This window comes from Gracilinanus agilis, chromosome 4, assembly GCF_016433145.1.
Source record: "Gracilinanus agilis isolate LMUSP501 chromosome 4, AgileGrace, whole genome shotgun sequence".
Lineage (NCBI taxonomy): Eukaryota > Metazoa > Chordata > Mammalia > Didelphimorphia > Didelphidae > Gracilinanus > Gracilinanus agilis.
This window is the reverse complement of record NC_058133.1, coordinates 510,045,495-510,063,439: the sequence shown is the minus strand read 5'-3', so window position 1 is coordinate 510,063,439 and position 17,945 is coordinate 510,045,495. Positions and strand designations below refer to the sequence as shown.

At 43.0% G+C, this 17,945-nt stretch overlaps 1 protein-coding gene across 2 annotated transcripts in view; it reads left to right on the top strand.

Moving 5' to 3' along the window:
- The window catches only part of DIS3L2 (DIS3 like 3'-5' exoribonuclease 2), a 334,902-nt gene that overhangs the window by 137,947 nt on the left and 179,010 nt on the right, over positions 1 to 17,945 (top strand). The gene's annotated exons all lie outside the window — the stretch shown is intronic.

Below are 17,945 nucleotides of genomic sequence, written 5' to 3'. Positions count from 1 at the left end.
TGGACTTAGAAACTTCCCTTCTTCACCTGATAGAACACTTTAAAAAAATTTTTATTTAATTGATTAATTAAGAAAATTCTTCCATAGTTACATGATTCATGTTCTTTTTCCCTCCCCTCCTTCCACCCCCCTCTCATAGCCAACCCACAATTCCACTGGATTTTACATGTGCCATTGATCAAGACCTATTTCCATATTATTGATATTTGCACTAGGGGGATTGTTCAGAGTCTACGTCCCCAATCATATCCCCATCGAACCATGTGATCAAGCAGTTGTTTTTCTTCTGTGTTTCTGCTCCCACAGTTCTTTCTCTGGATATGAATAGCATCTTTCTCATAAGTCCCTCAGAATTGTTCTGGGTCATTACATTGCTGCTAGTACAGAAGTCCAATACATTCAGTTGTGCTACAATGTATCAGTCTCTGCGTACAACATTCTCCTGGTTCTGCTCCTTTCACTCTGCATCACTTCCTGGAGGTCGTTCCAGTTCACATGGAATTCCTCCAGTTCATTATTCCTTTGAGCACAATAGTATTCCATCACCAACAGATACCACAATTTGTTCAGTCATTCCCCAATTGAGGGATGCCTCATTTTCCAGTTTTTTGCCACCACAAGGAGTGCGGCTATAAATATTTTTGTACATGTCTTTTCCCCTGTGATCTCTTTGGGGTACAAACCCAGCAGTGGCATGGCTGGGCAGGCAGTCTTTTAAACCCTTTGTGCATAGTTGATGGAACACTCTTGATGCCCATTATTGTACCTTGTTTGTGGGAACACTGCAGCTTTCTCCTGCTCTGTACTCATACTCTCTGCCTCTTAGGAATTATCCTGCTTATTGGCCTCTATGGCTTATTAGGGAAAAGAACTCCTTCAGAAGATCCATAAGCTCACAAGGTTAGACACACCTGCCCCTACCAGCATGGGCTGCCCTGGGAGGTAGCTGAATGTATTGCTATTCTCTCTCCTCCCTCCCCCTTTGAAAATTGTCTTGGAGACACTTGGCTTGTACTGGACTCTCTGAATGGAGGTGGGCCTGTGTTTGAAGCCTCTCTAGCTTGGCAGAACCTGCTTATCCCCATTGCTATAGCTGGGCATCTGTGGCAGTATGTGAGAAGGAAGATGAAGAATAGTTTTCATGGGCATAATTCCTTACCAGCCATCCAGAAGAGCCCTCTTCCTGATGCCATCTTCTTTCACCTTTAAAGTCATTTGGGGAGGTAGGACACCGTGGGCATGATGATCTCATTTTATCACAGGTGAAGGAACTTGCCCCAAATCACACAGTTACTAAGTAGTAAAGCCAGGACTAAGATTCAGATCTCCTGACAGCTAGGTGCTAGTCTCTCTTCCCACTCTTTCTTGAGGATGCAGTCCTTGGTAGAAGCTGAAAGTGAATGACTCAGAATAGAGAGAACCAGTCATTTCTTCTTTCTTTCAAATGATGCTTTTTATTTTTATTTCAAAGCTCTTTCTCTCCCCTTGTAACAAAGAAACACAATGAATAAAACCTAACAGCCTAGTTTGGGAATAGAATGGTAATATGTGCAACACCCCCTGCCCGCAGCTCTTTGCCTCTTCGCAAGGCACCAAGTTTGGTTATTGCAATTGCTCATGGTTTTGGTTTCCTTTTGCCATTCAGTTATGTTACTTCCTGGTGTCTAATGAACACTCACTTCATTCTGCTTCAGATCAGACAGATGTCCCATGTTTCTCAGAATTCCTCATTTCTTACCCCATATTCATGCTCTATTGTATTTCACATTTGACCCCCCCCCTTTTTTTTTGGCAATTCTATAGTCCTTGGACAGCCATTTTATTTCAGATTCTTTGTTCCCACAGAAGTGAGGCACTTGGAGGTGCAGTTACAAAAGTAAGGCAGGCCCTGCCCTCAAGGAGTTTCCAGCCTGCTTGGAGGAAACAACATGAACATAGAGAAGGAAATAGAAATGATATATACAGGGTAGTTCTAGGAGAAGATCATGAGCAGCTGTGGAATCAGGAGAGGTTTCATGTTGAATCTGGTGGTACTTTAGGCAAGTTTTATTAGACAGAAGGGTTTCTAAGAGAGGGAAGGAAGGAAGGAAGGAAGGAAAGAATTCTGGGAATGGGAATGATAATGTGGAGACTGGACAGGAAAGCCAGTCAGACATTCAGTCAGATTCTCAGTAATACTATGTATCATAGTTCTTAGAAGATACAAAGTCTAGGATTTTGTGATGTCTGAGGAAGGTTGTGATGGCCTAGGGAGGTCAAGGAAGGAAGGAAAGCCTTCATCCTTTGCAATATGGCCATCCTGGCATAGCTCTCTTCATTGCCTTGCTCAGGCTGCCTTCTCTTTTCTTCCCTTGTCCTCATTGTTGCCCCAAATTAATTGAGCCGGTTTGAAAAGTCTAAATTACAGGTGTGAATCTGGGCTGACATCCTGATTCAATTGCCCTATTTACCTCTGAGTGCATTGGCTTCTGCTAGCCTGGGAATCATCTCCAGGAGGGAGTGGATCTGTCTGATAAAACCTTAATGTAAGAATACAGAGATTATGTTCTCCAGGTGCAGTAGGCAAAGAACTAGAGCATGTGGGAGGAAACACTCACCCTGTGGCCATGCTATCAGATTCTCCAATCTCATTAACTCTGATGAGGTAAGCAAGGAAATGGGCACCTGAGGGATAAAGGAAACAGCAGCCCCTCCAGTCTTCATTCTTAAGGTGGGGAAGGGAGTAGGTTCCAGTGCCAGGGGTGCTGTCTTCAACTCAGTACAGAGGCCCGAGGGCCTGACCCCAATGTTGGATTCCAAGTGAGCTTTGCCAGATCTCCCTGCAGGTTTAAACAAGAGATCATATCTTGGCTCCTAAGCATCCGTGTTGGTGATGGTGCTTTAGAGAGGACTCTGGGCCCAATCCTGCTTCTTCCTTCAGGCACCCTTACTTGCCTTTTCCTAGACATTCTGGGACCTTGAACCTCTCATCATCTTTACTTTCTCCTTTCCTGTTCTTCTCATACAGAAAATGGGTAGGTCCACTGTTGTCTTCTGATTTTTTCCTGTTTCAAAGTCCTTCACAGCCTGCTCCTCTTACCCAGCCACTCTTCCACCCTAGTCCCTGAGATACTCTTGATCTGGGGATATTGGCTCCTGGTGTTCATTGAACAAGAAACTTCACCTCTCAGTAATCAGCTTTGTTCCCCGTGTCTGGAACATTCTTTTTTTTCCTTTCTGACTACTGAGCCCCCTGACTTCCTTGAAGTCCCACCTAAAACCCACTTTTTATAGGAAGCCTTCTCCAGCATTCCAGAATTCCAGTGCAGTGCCTGCCTACCCTCTGTTCAGTTTCTCCTCTTTGTCCTGTCTGTGGCTCTTCTGTACCTGCTTGTTTATTTGCTGTCTCTTTTTGCTTTTGTTTTTGGTATCCCCAGTACTTAGCATGGCACCTGTGTAAGTGTTGAAATTAATAGTTTGGCTAAATATATGAAAATTATACATCTTTTATTTATAAAAGAGGTGGGAAAAGTGAAATACAAAAGGGTAGAAAAGACATTAACCTATCCAACTAAATATTGTTCCAGTGCTTGGCTCAGCCAGGACTTGTTAACCTTCAATCAGAATTAAACTATCTCCAGAAGACAGGAATCTATCCACTCACCCAAGACAATAACTGGAGCTGAAGGTGATTCCTGAGACCTACTTTCTCCTTTGAGCCATCCTTCTTGGAGTGACTCTCTTCTTGGAGTTCACTCTCTACTAGCCTCCTTCACCAGATTCCTTTACCAGCCTACTCTGCTCAGGGATTTTCATGTCTTTTATGGTGGTTTCCTGTCCCTGCCCCTTTACATGGGGGGCCAATCACAGTTTCCAAATTGTCTGAGTTCACACCTTTCTGAGTGTGTGAACTCTTAAGTTTCTGGCTTGTTCTCACCTAACATCAAGTAAGGTGTGAACTCAATAAGTGGTTTGTGAGCTCCTCCACCTAGTTCAAGATTGCCAACCAAAGTATTAACTAAGCAAAGAGAAAGAATTCCCTTTTCACAAATGTGAACTCAAAGGATTCTCTTTTACACCTGGAACATAATAAGTGCTTAATAAATGTTTGTTTATTCATTGCTTGATTTCTACATCATGCATTTTAAATATTTGAGTTTTGATTTCTTTGTTTTGATGTCCAGAAACTGTCCTTCGTGTTGGAATAGGTTAAATCTATGTAAGAGTGCTAGAAATGACCCATAATTGCTCACCAGATGCAGGCGCTGCCATTTGGAGTCTTAGAGTCCCTCTGCTCCTACCCTATGATAATCTAATCTGCTGCTTTGATTTTCCTAAGCAAGAATGAAGAAATTACTTGATGGGTGTTACACAATTGTCTTGGAAACAAACTCCTCCAGTGATTCATTGAAGGGAGCGTTGCCGAAACTGTCAGCAAGAACAATCCTTGGACTATTGACAGTCTGAGATGTTTTCATGGGGCAGGTTAAGTTCTTCTAAAAGCCTTGTCCAAAAGAAAAAAAAAAAACAAGGGGGAAAAATCTCCAAACATCATTACTCTGCAAATGTCCTGAAAACTTTTTAAAAACCAACCAACCAACAGACTTTCTCTTATAGTCTAATAGAAAGTAACTCACAAGGCAAGGGGATCTTTATGACCTGAGGGAAGGTACCTCTTTTTGTGTGGGGTAGCTTAAGGACAAGTAAACGGAAGTCCTGCCTGCCTGCCCCCTTTTACCCAGAAGGCATTCATTAGGCCAAGAAGTGTTACAGAAGAACACAGGAAACGCTCATGTATGGGCAAGAGCTGTAGATTTCAAATCCTGCTCTACCTTTTGTGACTTGCCTGACCTTGGGCAGCTCCCTTCACTTTGGCCTATTTCCTCATCTGTAAAAGAAAGCTTCCAGCTTTCATTCCCAAGGCCCTAAGTGGGCATACGATAAAGCCATAACAGAATAGGAAAAGGGACTATAGACAATAGGCTAAATCCCTGGCCTTAGGACATGTTGTATCCCCACACTTGGAGAGAAGGAGAACAATGGACTACCCCTGGACAGCAGGACCTACATTCTTAACTATTTGCTTCATTTCCACATCTGGAAAGTGGGGAGAGGAGGTGGGGAGGTGAAGGGTAGGACAGAGAGACAGAGACCTATCCTTAAGGAATTTTCAGTTTAAGAGGGGGAACGATTTATCACAGGTTGTCAGAAGGAGTCATAGTGGAGAAGACACCATGACTGCTAAGGAGGAGGTGGAAAAGTCCAGAGAGAGTAATGGATTTGGGAGAGAAGTGAGCTTGGCCTGCACACATCAAGTGAGGTTTACCAGTCAGATGAGAAGGCAGTTAGGGGAGGTCTATGTAGGTTGTGATTTGCTGATGGCAGCAGGGGCAGGAGGGTGGTGGTGATGGTGGAGGTGGCAAAGGCCAAAGAATAAGTGGAGCTGGGAGCATTTCCCTTCTTGTTGAGAGAACTATAGATTCAGTCAGAAATGAGGAAGACTAGAGAAGAGAAACCTTCTGAAGAAGTTTGTGTTTCTTGGGAGAAGGCCTGGTATAAAATAAGAGGCTGATGACTCCTAGGCCTTCTTCATCCTCAGCTCTGTGCAAAAAACCTTGTGCTCACAGAACCACTTTAGTTTTCATGGTTAAACTCGATGTAGGTGTCTAAGCCAGTCAGTGGGCAAGTAGTCATTGAGCAGTGATCATTCATGCCAGATGCTGTGCTAGGCATGGGCCACCAACAGAAGAGGTGGCAATTCTTGCCTTCAAAGGAACTTAGTGCCTACATGGGGTAACACTGAGTGTTAATAGTTATGGGGCATGTAGAAATTAACTTGACCTTTAGACCAGGATGCCTAACAACTCCTCTCAGAAGTAAAGAATCCACTGGGCCCAGGCTCTGTGACTTAAAGGATCTCACCCCCCGAAGGTCTGGCTGACCCACTTTGATGGAGATGTCTGTTGGAGCAAGGCTTAGCCCTTAAGAAAGGCCTCTTCCTCTTTCCTTGCTTGTGAAATCTCCCAAGCAGTATCCATCTTCTTGTTGGGCAGTCCTTCCTCTTTTCATTTGTCATTTGATTGGCCTTTGGAAGCTAAGAGTTATTGATGCTGAGGCCATGGGAAAACTGAGGCAGAGGCTGATTCTGAGCCACAGGACCATGGAGTCAACCACTGAACTTCTCAGAGCCTCAGTTTCTTCATCTGTAAAGGGGGACAATAAACCCCGTAGCACCTACTTCCCTGTTTGTACCCCATGTGATGTTAATTATCATTTGGGCCATTGAATGAGGAAACCTTGAGGAATCGTGGGTGATTTAAAGTGTTCATGAGAAATACTTTGTTGGAGGAAACCCTGAAAAGCAAGGTTTAGCTCTTTTGTAGTCAACAGACTATAAGAACCAGCGGATATTGGATCTTCACTACCAAGGGGTGGCAGGGTAGGGGACAGGGTGCTGGGCTTCAAGTCAGGCCTCAGACACTTCCTAGCTGTGTGACTCTGGGTTCTCATCTTTAAAATGGGAATAATAATAAAATACTTAGGAATCTATTTGCTAAGACAAACACAGGAATTATATGAACACAACTACAAAACACTTTCCACACAATTAAAACTAGATCTAAATAATTGGAAAAACATTAATTGCTCATGGGTAGAGCTAACATAATAAAAATGACAATCCTACCCAAATTAATTTACTTATTCAGTGCCATACCTATCAAACTATCAGGAAACTTTTTACTGACTTAGAAAAAACTATAAAAAAGTTCATTTGGAAGAACAAAAGATGATCAAAAATATCAAGGGAAATAATGAAAAAAATGTGAAGGAGAGGGGCCTAGCAGTACCAGCTTAAACTGTACTTAAAGCAGTGGTCATCAAAACAATATGGTACTGATTAAGAGACAGAAGGAAGGGTCAGTGGAATAGACTTGGGGTAAATTTACCTCAGCAAGACAATGTATGATAAACCCAAAGATCCCAACTTTTGGGACAAAAAACCCACTATTTGACAAAAACTGCTGGGAAAATTGGAAAACAGTATGGGAGAGATTGAGTTTAGATCAATATCTCACACCCTACACCAAGATAAATTCAGGATGGGTGAATGCAGTGTCCAAACTCTCCTCTCTTCCAGTGCTGCTAAAGCATCTTTGAAGCCTGAGGAGGCAAAGTTGTGATTCAACTAGAGGCAATGAATGGCAAGACACTTAGTAGCAGAGCACTCTAGAGCCAGATGAGGAGCCAGGGAAAAGTCACTGGTAGAAATGACCTCAGAGAAAGGAGCCTCAGGCCCCTGAGGCTTAGAGGCCAGCAATGTGGCCAGAGTCTGGGGAATTGGGAGTGACTGAGCAGAATTCCCAGCTGGGCCCTCGACTTTGGTCCAGGGCTTATGCCAACCACTGCCCAGGCTCTCTCTCTAGCCTCAAAAAGGTGTAGACACTCAAGTGAGCTGGCTACCATTTTTTCCTTTTTAAGCCCTGACCTTCCCGTCTCAGAATCAGTACTGTCTGTTATTGGTTCTAGAGCAGAAGAACAGTAAGGGCTAGGCAGTGGGGTCAAGTGACTTATCCATGGTCACACAGCTACGAAGTGTCTGAGACCAGATTTGAATCTGGGACCTCCTGTCTCTCTCTACTGGGCCACTTGCTGTGCCCCTGGCTACCTTCTAATGAGGTGCCACAGCATGGATCCTGCATCTTTAATACCTCAGCACAGACAAGGCACCTTCCTCAGGCTTGGGAGAGGTGCAGAGGGAAAAATGGAAGCAAGGGCATGCAGATTGTACATGGAGAAGTTTACCAGGAAGGGTGATTGTGACAAAGAGGAACTCTAGGAATATTGGAGTGTGCAGGAATTACTCTCCGGTGGGAGATGAGGAAAGGTTTGGAGAAGAGCCCCGGTCTGAGCCTTCTGTGGGGATGACGTGGACAGTTGTTCTCTGTTCCTGATAGGAATCCCTTTTCTTGGGCTCACTGAGGGGTGGGTGCTCATGAAGAGTCAGACCCCTTAAGACTGTGGTGGGCCTAAACGTGGCCTGGCACTGCAGATGAGTATGGGGTGGGCACGGGGCCTGCCTTGTGCCATGTGGCTCAGGGGCTCTTATTCTGAGGTTTTATAGGGACATGAGTATTAGAAGGCTGTCTGCATTTGGGTGTAATAGTCTCTTTAAGTTGTTAATTGTTTATTTGAAAGTGGATTTGGGTGGAATGTGTAATTATCCAAAGACAGTCTAATTCTAGTCCTTCACTAAGGGGAGATTATAAAGTAGCTCCAAGTGGGGATAAAGCAAATCCCATTTTTTTCTTTCCCCTCCCCTGACTGCTTCCTCATCTTTGCAGCTCTGGGGAGGCTTGCTTGTGAATGGGGTGAACTTCCTTTTACTTCTAAAATCTGGACAAAAGCTGCCTTGGGTAGATTAAAAGTGTATCTTCTTGGCCACTTGTGTTTGCCTGGTACCTTTAGTTCCTCCTGGGAAGCCTCCCTCTCCTCCTTGTGGGACAGGCCTCGGTATGGTTTCCTTCCTCTGGCCACCGATTCTCCTTAGCTTTGACTTAGGCATCTGCTTGATGGCAAATGACGCTCCCCCGTGGAGGGGCCCACCCTGTGCCTGTGAATTGTCCAGCCACACAGATGTCATAGCCACTGACATGTAGTTATCTCATGGAATGATTTCCTGTGAGGCAGCCAGGTGGCTCAGTAAATAGAGAGCCAGGCCTGGAGACAGGATGTCCAGGGTTCAAACTTCCTAGCTAAGTGACTATGGGCAACCGCTAAAGCCTGGCCTTGCTGCTGATACATAGTATTGATTCTAAGATAGACGGTAAAGGTTAAAAAAATATTTACTGCCCTTCTCCCCACACTCTACCCCACATCCCCCAGAATATAAAAGTTTGGGTTTTAGCCTTAGAGTTTTAGAATCTCGGGGTTGGAAGGGACCTCGGAGATCATCTTCTAGTTCCATCACCTACTCGATGCCTGAAGTGCCTTCTACAAACATCCTTAACAAGTTGCAGGGACCAAAACGAAACACTCAACTAGGGGCTGTTCAAATGAATGCTTGTGACTGAGCATTTGTCTGATGACTGTCACTAGACTGTCTCTTCATTGGTTCAGTTATGTCTGAGTCTTTGTGAACCCTATGTGGAGTTTCTTGGCAAAGATACCAGAGTGGCCATTTTTTTTCTCCAGTGGATTAAGGCAAATTGAGGTTAAGTGACTTGCCTAGGATCATGAAGCTAGTGAGTATTTGAGGCTAGATTTGAACTCGGGTCTTCCTAACTACCAGGCCCTGTGCCCTATGCCCTGAGCCAGCTTCCTGCCTCTTGCCTAGTATTAAATGGAACCAATTTTCGAATTTTTGGATGTTACTTTGTGTCTTGTGGCTTTCTCACCTCCTTTCCCCCATGCTATTGAGAAATAATTACTGTTTATATTATCACAAGCTTTTCTAATTCTCTAACTCTACATTAATTTGTTTTGTTCATTATTTCTTCTTAAGCCACAGCTTCAGTCAAGCAACATAGAGGGGACCAAGTCAGATATTGTTCTATTCTTGGTGTCCTGGGAAATGGACTCTGCTAAGAGGAAGAAAGGGAGTGTCCATTTGTGCCCATTGAACTAGGGCTTCTAAAGAATCAACATCTCCCTTTGACAAAGCTGGCCCGTGGGTAGCCCCGGGGGGGATGCCAACTGCCGGAGAGCTGGTATGGGAATTCAGGATTCCTGTCTTTCCCAGTCACCTTCTGACACTTTCCCCTGGGTTACGTCCCCTGGAAGCCCTGGACGATGACTCTGGCTCCGGTTAGGTAAGAGCAGCTCTTTACTGCCGCTCCTTTGGGTTTGGTATTTGAACAATTATATTTGGAACAGAAAAGTTCCATCAATCTTTAAACCTCATAATCCAATTATGTCAGTAAAATTCCAGATTTTTTGTCCAGTGGAATTGGGGCAATATTTTGCAAACTGAAGTTGAGAAGAAAAAAGGTGTTTATTTTGAAGAGAAAAATGGTTGGTTAGCAATTTCCAAGTACTGATCTTGGTGTGAAATCTCCAGGGCATTCTCCAGCGGTTCTGAGGCTCCTCGCGTGAGCGCCATTTTTCTGGCCCCCTCAACTCTGGCCTTCTGCTGGCTCCCTTGCTTCCACAGTTTCTCTGAGTCTACAGCAGAGCCTCAGAGGGAAATAAAAGTGGCACCAGTGGCCCAAACTTTGGGCAAGCCAAAAAGGGGCAGTGGCCAAGGAAACCATTTAAGGGGGCTTCATAAAGAACCCAAGAAACCCCAGTGATTTTTGAAACATGGTCCAAACAGCTCTAAATTTTATTCCTATCTTTCTGCCTTTTTTTATGGCTAAGTTGGGATGGGCAGTTAAAGCCAGGAAAATCAGATCCCAATGGCCTAAGAAAGCCTAAATCGTGGGGGTAGGAAAGAACCCCAGTTTCCTGAAGCAAGGCTGCCTTCTGCCCGTCTCCTATTGTTAGCATTTCTGTGGAAAGTTGGATCACGTCACTTTTCTGGAGAGCCAGAAACCTTAGTGTGGAGTGGAGATGGTTTCTATAGTCTGACCTGGAAAGGCTGGTGGATATCTATTTCTTCACCATTTGCTTAATAAAACAGGGAGCCCAGTGACCTCCCCTGGACCATTACACATGTGAAACTTGGCCCTTCAAAGTGCTGCCTCGACATTTTCCAATTGCTTTCTCTTTTTTTCCATTTGGTGTCGACCTGCCAACTAGTGATTTTATTATTATAAACAGGACATTGTATTCACTTTTAAGAAGAAATATGAAGCTGGAGGTCAAATTACATACTGCAGTTTCTAAGCTGCCAAAATTGAAAACAATGAGCTAAAAATACGGATCCCAGAAAGGTGCTGTGGAAGGAAAGATTGAATCTTCTGCAGGCAGCACGGAACTGATCCCAAAGGACAGACATTCTCCCTCACTACAGGGAAAGCCAGCCTCAGACCAGCACTCAGAAGGAAAGATGGGCAAGAGGAACTTCTTTCAGGCCAGCCTTTGGGTGGGAAAGTTTTCAAACAGAATTAGCATCCAATGACTAACAGCCCTACTATTTATCAGGAAACCCACTGTAATTCCACGCTTCATCTGCAGAACGCCACTCAGGTCAGGAGATGATGCAGCGTCCAGCGCAACAGTCAAGATACCAAGAGTCTGAGGCCTAACAATTCATCCTAGCTTGGCCATTATCTGGCTGCATAACTCTTAGGCCATTTGCCCCCCATCAGGCCCCATTTCCCCATTTATAAAACGGGTGGTTAAAGCCATTAAAAAAAAAAAAATCGGTCCTTCACTGCCTGACCCAGATGGCTTGGAAACTATAGAAAGGATGCTGTCCCATTCAGTTTTTGGGACTCTGGGCATCTGTGATAGCCCCTGACTTTCTCTCATCCCTGTTGACTTGAGAGTCAGTCAGAGCCTCACTGCTATATACAGTCTCCTCAGTCTAATGGTTTTCAGGACAAGCGCTTACGTTTTCATTTTAGCTTTTCCTTTTTACACTGTCCATCCCAACTTGACCTCTGACTTTACTAATAGAATAGAAAATCAATTACAAGTCATTTGATTAAAATCCTTAAGGTGTGAAAATAGGATTCCTCTTTGGTCCTTGGCCATTTCACTTCCATTCTAAATTCTGTGCTGCATTTAGTCTACATAATTTCTTTCAGCAATTGTGTGTGAAAAAACTTAGATCAGCTTTGGAATGACCTGCCACACGACTTGGGGATTTAGCCTCAGCCTTCTTGGACTCTGTTTTAGCCGTAAGACAGTGAGCTTGGCCTGAGGTGGGTCTTGCAGAGTAGGGAGGCAGTAATTTGGAGATAACCTTGTGTGGGTTTTGAAGGTAGAAAATCTCAGGGGTGCAAAGAGAGACCTTTGGTGAAGAAGAAAGGGGAAGAAGTGACTTCTAATAGTAAAATTTCCTTTGATTCATAACTGTATGGGCTGGCTATCGTTCAGCAATTTAGAGCTGCAGAAGGTGGCAGCCCAGATGGTCTGGTCTAGTCCCCTCATTTTCTGAGAGCTAAAGGAAGCCCCCAGGCACAGATGAAGCACAGGGGGGAATCTAAGCCAGGACTTCTGATTCTTAAACCATTGCTTCTCCCCTGCCCACCACTGGCTCCTCAAGGGGTTTTTTTGGAAGAAGAGAACTTCCCAGATCAGAAAAAGGGAGAAGAAAAAAACAACCTTTTGTTTTCTCTATAGAGAAGCAGCTGAGCCATAATGTTTAGAAATGAGAAGAACATGCAAAGATGAGCCAGGAGCCTTGAGAACGTGAGGGAAGAAGCATTTCAGGAGGCATTCGGGAAATATCGAAATGGGAGGAGAAATGAATTTGTGTACTGGTTGAGTAACTGGATGCAGAAGGTGGTATTTAAAGGCTAATTGCTCTGGCCCAGAGCTGGAATACTGTGGGAGGATGTGAACCGGCCCCTTTAGGTTTTGTTCAGGTGAATGAACAGATTAGGAGGTTTTTGTAAAGGAGAGAAACAAAGATTTCTAGTGGCCTCCAAGTAGTTGAGGGCTGTTTCCTTTAAAACCAGCATGCAGCGTGAGCCTGATTTCCTGGGTCTACTGAAAACCAGGAAGGATTTGTCTGTTCACCATTACAGACTGAGTCTGAATCCCTTCATAATGTCTGCTTCTGCTCCTTCTGGGCTTAGCCCAGTTCCTGACATAAAGCAGGGGCTTAGTAGAGATTTGTTCCCCTCCTCTTCTCAACTCTCCAGGATTTTGGTAGCAGAAGGGATGCTCTGGCAGGTCCCTTGGCCAGCTTGGAGGGCAGACCATATTCCTCTTATCAGCAAAGCTCATCATTCATCGTGGAAAGGACTATGGCCAGGAGGTTGGTCTCCAGATAGTCTATCAGAGCAGGAAGAACTGGTGCTGCCATACATGAAGGTACACTCAATGGAAGTGTGAAGCTGACCTGGAGAAGAGCACAGTTGAGCTGCCATTCCTGTGCCACCCTCCCCAAATCTTTTTGGAAACAGAAGAGTCTTTTTTTTTTTTTTTAAGCCCTTGCCTTCAAGAGAAGTGAGGGCTAGGCAATTGGGTTTAAATGACTTTCAGTCCTGGCCCTCAAGCCTCTGTGCTACCTGGGTGCTCCTGAAACAGAAGAATCTTGACATGTTTTGGTGAGCGGCACCAAACTGGAGTCCCATTTTGGAATGCTCTTACCGATAATAGAGTTTTGTCTTTGGAAGGTGAGTTAGAGTGCAGGAAGCATCCAGGTTCTTCCAAACTGAGTATTTAGGTGAGATCATCTTCATTAGAATGCAACAGTCATCTTCACTGCCTTCTGCTGGGCTGGGGGGAGAAGCAACTCCTGCCCACAAGGAGGTGACGTTCTTTTGGTGAATTGGAGAGGTCAATGCAAAACAACTTGAACAGAGGAAAGAACACAGATGACTAAAGGCATCAGGAGAGACTTCTTAGAGGAGGCAGCCCCTGATCGGAGCCTCAGAGGAAGCAGGAGAGTCCAATAAACCTGGGTGGGAGGAGGAGGGAGTACATTCCAGGCGTGCCTAGCAGGCTGTGCAAACTCAAGTTGTAGGATCTAACAGGTAGACTTGATCAACTAGAGCACAGAGGACCTGAAGGTGAGTTAGATAAATTGTCTAGAAATCCAGCTAGAGATAGATCATTAAGGGCTTTTGATGCTTTTGTCTTCAAAGCCATAGGGAGCCATTGTAGGTTCTTGAGTAGGGCAGTTATATGGTTAGAGTGGTGTTTTAAGGGAGGAGAGAGAATGGAGGCTGGGATGCCAGCTAGGAGCTGCTTCAGGAGTCCAGAAGAGAGGTCAGGAGGGCCTGATATGAGATGGAAAGGCTAACATCCCTAGATACTTTATCTGGGGGATCATAAGTTATCAAGAAAAAATTTACACCCACCTTTTAGCCCAAGACAGAGTCATGACTGGCACTATGTGGAGAGCCCACCAACTCGAGTTTGAAGACCATTATTGACTTGCATTGTCAGCATAGAGTGAGGACAAGAACCCTGGCCTTCATTTCTGCCTCTTCTGCTTGCTCCCATAGGACTCTGGGCAACCCCCTTAGGTCTCCTTGTCTGTCCATATCACCAGTTGGACTTGATGCTCTTTAATTAGGCCCTTGTAACATTCTTTAAGATTCTATAAGACAGCAGTGCAAGCAAACATGTCAGCCACTGGGCTACCCTCTACCTCAGGAGCCTATTGTTTTTCCTTTTCCTAATATGCCCCAATCCCCTCTTCTGTTCCACATCTACTCTCTGGGCTGGTATTTCTGTGAACCTTTGGGATGAGGATATTTAAAATTTAAAAGGCTTGTCCCCAAAACCTTGGTATGCAGCAAGGAGTTTTTAGGCACCTCAGCTCTGATTTCTTGTTACAAGGGTCAGCTCTCCCCTTCTGCCCCTCCAACCTCTTTTTCCTTGCTTTCCCGAGAGGAAAGGAGGGGGTTGGAGATGGCCATGGCAGGGGGGAATAAAGGAGGAGAAAGAGGCCTGTTTGACTAGGAAGAAAGCTGGGCTGGGCAGCAGGCTGGTGTGGCAATGACACACTGGCTCCACTCTTTAAAAAAATTTTTTTATTTAGAATATTTTTCCATGGTTACATGATTCATGTTCTTTCCCTCTCCCCCAAACACTCCCCTACTCCCCTCCCCCCAGAACCAGCATGCAATTATACTGGGTTTTACATGTATGATTGATCAAGACCTATTTCCATATTATTGATAGTTGCACTAGGGTGATCACTTAGAGCAGTGATTCCCAAACTTTTTTGGCCTACCGCTAATGGTTGTATTGGATTTATTTGTACAAAACCTTTTTAATTTAATGTAATAAAAATTATTTATTTTTCATCTTGTAATTTTTTCTTTTTTGCAATGGAGAAAACCATTTTTTCTTAGAAAAAAATTATTAACTTCTTTGCTTATTTGTAGTTTTAATGGGGTAAATGTAACTGATTTGTTTATTTCAATATCGATGAAGCAATCTTTAAGTGATTGTTGAACATCTACTATGTGGGGGACACTGTGTTGAGTTCTGGGGCTACAAAAAAATAGAACTATCTTTTTTTTAAGAAAAATTTTTTCCATGGTTACATGATTCATGTTCTTACTCTTCCCCCACCCCCCCATAGCTGACATGCATTTTCATTGGTTTCTTCATGTGTCATCGATCAAGACCCATTTCTGTATTACTGATAGTTGTATTAGGGTGGTTGTTTAGAGTTTACTTCCTAAATCATGGCTAACTAACAGAATGGCTAAAATGACAACATTAGGGGAGAGTAATGAATGTTGGAGGGAATGTGGCAAAATTGGGACATTAATGCACTGCTGGTGGAGTTGTGAAATGATCCAACCATTTTGGATGGAAATTTGGAACTATGCCCAAAGAGCGCTAAAAGGCTGTCTACCCTTTGATCTAGCTGTATCATTGCTGGGTTTGTACCCAAAGAGATCACAGGGGAAAAGACATATACAGAAATATTTATAGCTGCGCTCTTTGCAAAAAACTGGAAAAAGAGGGTATGCCCATCAATTGGGGAATGGCTGAACAAATTGTGGTATCTGCTGGTGATGGAATACTATTGTGCTAAAAGGAATAATAAACTGGAGGAATTCCGTGTGAACTGGAAAGACCTCCAGGAATTGATGCAGAGTGAACATTGATGCAGAAGGACATTGTACACAGAGACGGATACACTGTGGTAAAATCGAATGTAATGGACTTCTGTAACTAGCAGCAGTGCAATGACCCAGGACAATTCTGAGGGATTTATGGTAAAGACGCTACCCACATTCAGAGGAAGAACTACAGGAATGGAAACACAGAAGAAAAGCAACTACTTGAACACATGGGTTGATGTGGACATGATTTGAAATTTTTTTTTTTAACTCTTGCTTGGTTTTAAAATCTTTCCTTTCCCAAAGATCTGACAAGTATACTATTCTGTGCTCACTAATATACTTATAGTTTCCTTCTTCATATTCAAGTCATTCACCCATTTGGAATTTATCTTGGTATAGTGTGTGAGTAGACTCTCTCTCCCATACTGTTTTCCAATTTTCCCAGTAGTTTTTGTCAAATAGTGAATTTTTGTCCCCAAAGCTGGGATCTTTGGGTTAATCATATACTGTCTTGCTGAGGTCACTTACCCCAAGTCTATTCCACTGATCCTCCCTTCTGTCTCTTCGCCAGTACGATATTGTTGTGTTTTTTTTTAACCCTTACCTTCCGTCTTGGAGTCAATACTGTGTATTGGCTCCAAGGCAGAAGAGTGGTAAGGGTAGGCAATGGGGGTCAAGTGACTTGCCCAGGGTCACACAGCTGGGAAGTGTCTNTCCTTCCTCCTTCCTCCTTTCTTCTTCTTCCAATTTCTTTTCCTTATATGGAATTATTCAAGTATGCTATTTCTTCTGCTGTTAATTTAGGCAATTTATATTTTTGTAAATATTCATCCACATCACCTAGATTGCTATATTTATTGCCATATAATTGAGCAAAATAGATTTTAATGATTGCCTTAATTTCCTCCTCACTAGAGGTGAGGTTTCCCTTTTCATCTTTGGTACTGTGTGGTTTTCTCCTTTCCTTTATTTTATTAGATTGACCAGTACTTTGTCAATTTTATTTGTTTTTTTCAAAGTACCAATTTCCAATCTTATTTATTAATCCAATAGTTCTTTTACTTTTGATTTTATTAATTTCTCCTTTAATTTTTTGGATCTCTAATTTATTTTCCAACTGGAGTTTTTTAATTTGTTCGCTTTCTAGTTTTTTGATTTGCATGCCCAATTCATTGATCTCTGCCCTCCCTAATTTGTTAATATATGCACTGAAATATATTAATTTCCCCTCTGAGTACTGCTTTGGCTGCATCCCACAGATTTTGGTATGATAACTCATCATTGTCATTCTCTTCAATGAAATTATTGTTTCTATGATTTGTTTTTTAACTGATTTTGGAGAATATTATTTAATTTCAATTAATTTTTGATTTGCCTATCCATATACATTCACTAATTATTATTTTTGTTGCATTTTGATCTGAAAAGGTTGCATTTGTTATTTCTACTCTTTTGCATTTGTTTACCATGTTTCTATGCCCTAGTGCAGTGATGGGCAAACTACGGCCTGCGGGCCAGATGCGGGCTCCCTGAAATGTTCAATCCAGGCTGTGGACATTATTCCTAATTTGACAAATACATTGAGTAGGATACAATACAATGAAACTTCAAAAGAGTTGCCTTAGAAACAGACTGACAGATGAGCATTTCCTTTCCTTTGTCCCCCTCTTTAAAAAGTTTGCCCATCACTGCCCTAGTGCATGGTCAATCTTTGAGAATGTACCATGTGCTGCTGAAAAGAAAGTGTATTCCTTTTTGACCCTATTTATTTTTCTCCACATATCTATTAACTATAATTTTCTTAGGATTTCATTCACCTCTTTTACCTCTTATTTATTTTTTGGTTCGATTTATCTAGATCTGATGGAGGAAGGTTAAGGTCTCTCTCTAGTATAGTTTTACTATCTATTTCCTCCTCAAGCTCTGTCAGTTTCTCCTTTAGAAATTTGGATGCTATACCATTTGGTGCATACATGTTCAGTAGTGGTATTTCCTCATTGTTTATATTGCCTTTTATCAGGATGTAATTACCTTCCCTATCTCTTTTGATCAGATCTATTTTTACTTTGGCTTTGTCAGATATGATGATTTCAATTCCAGCCTTCTTTTTCTCAGTTGATGCCCAAAAAATTTTGTTCCGTCCTTTCACCTTTATGTGTGTGTCTACCTGCCTCATGTGTGTTTCTTGTAGACAACATGTGGTAGGCTTTTGGTTTCTAATCCACTCTGCTATTTGCTTCTGTTTTATGAGTTCATCCCATTCACATTCAAAGTTTTGTCATCTCTGTATTGTCATCTCTGTATTCCACAACATTTTGAAAT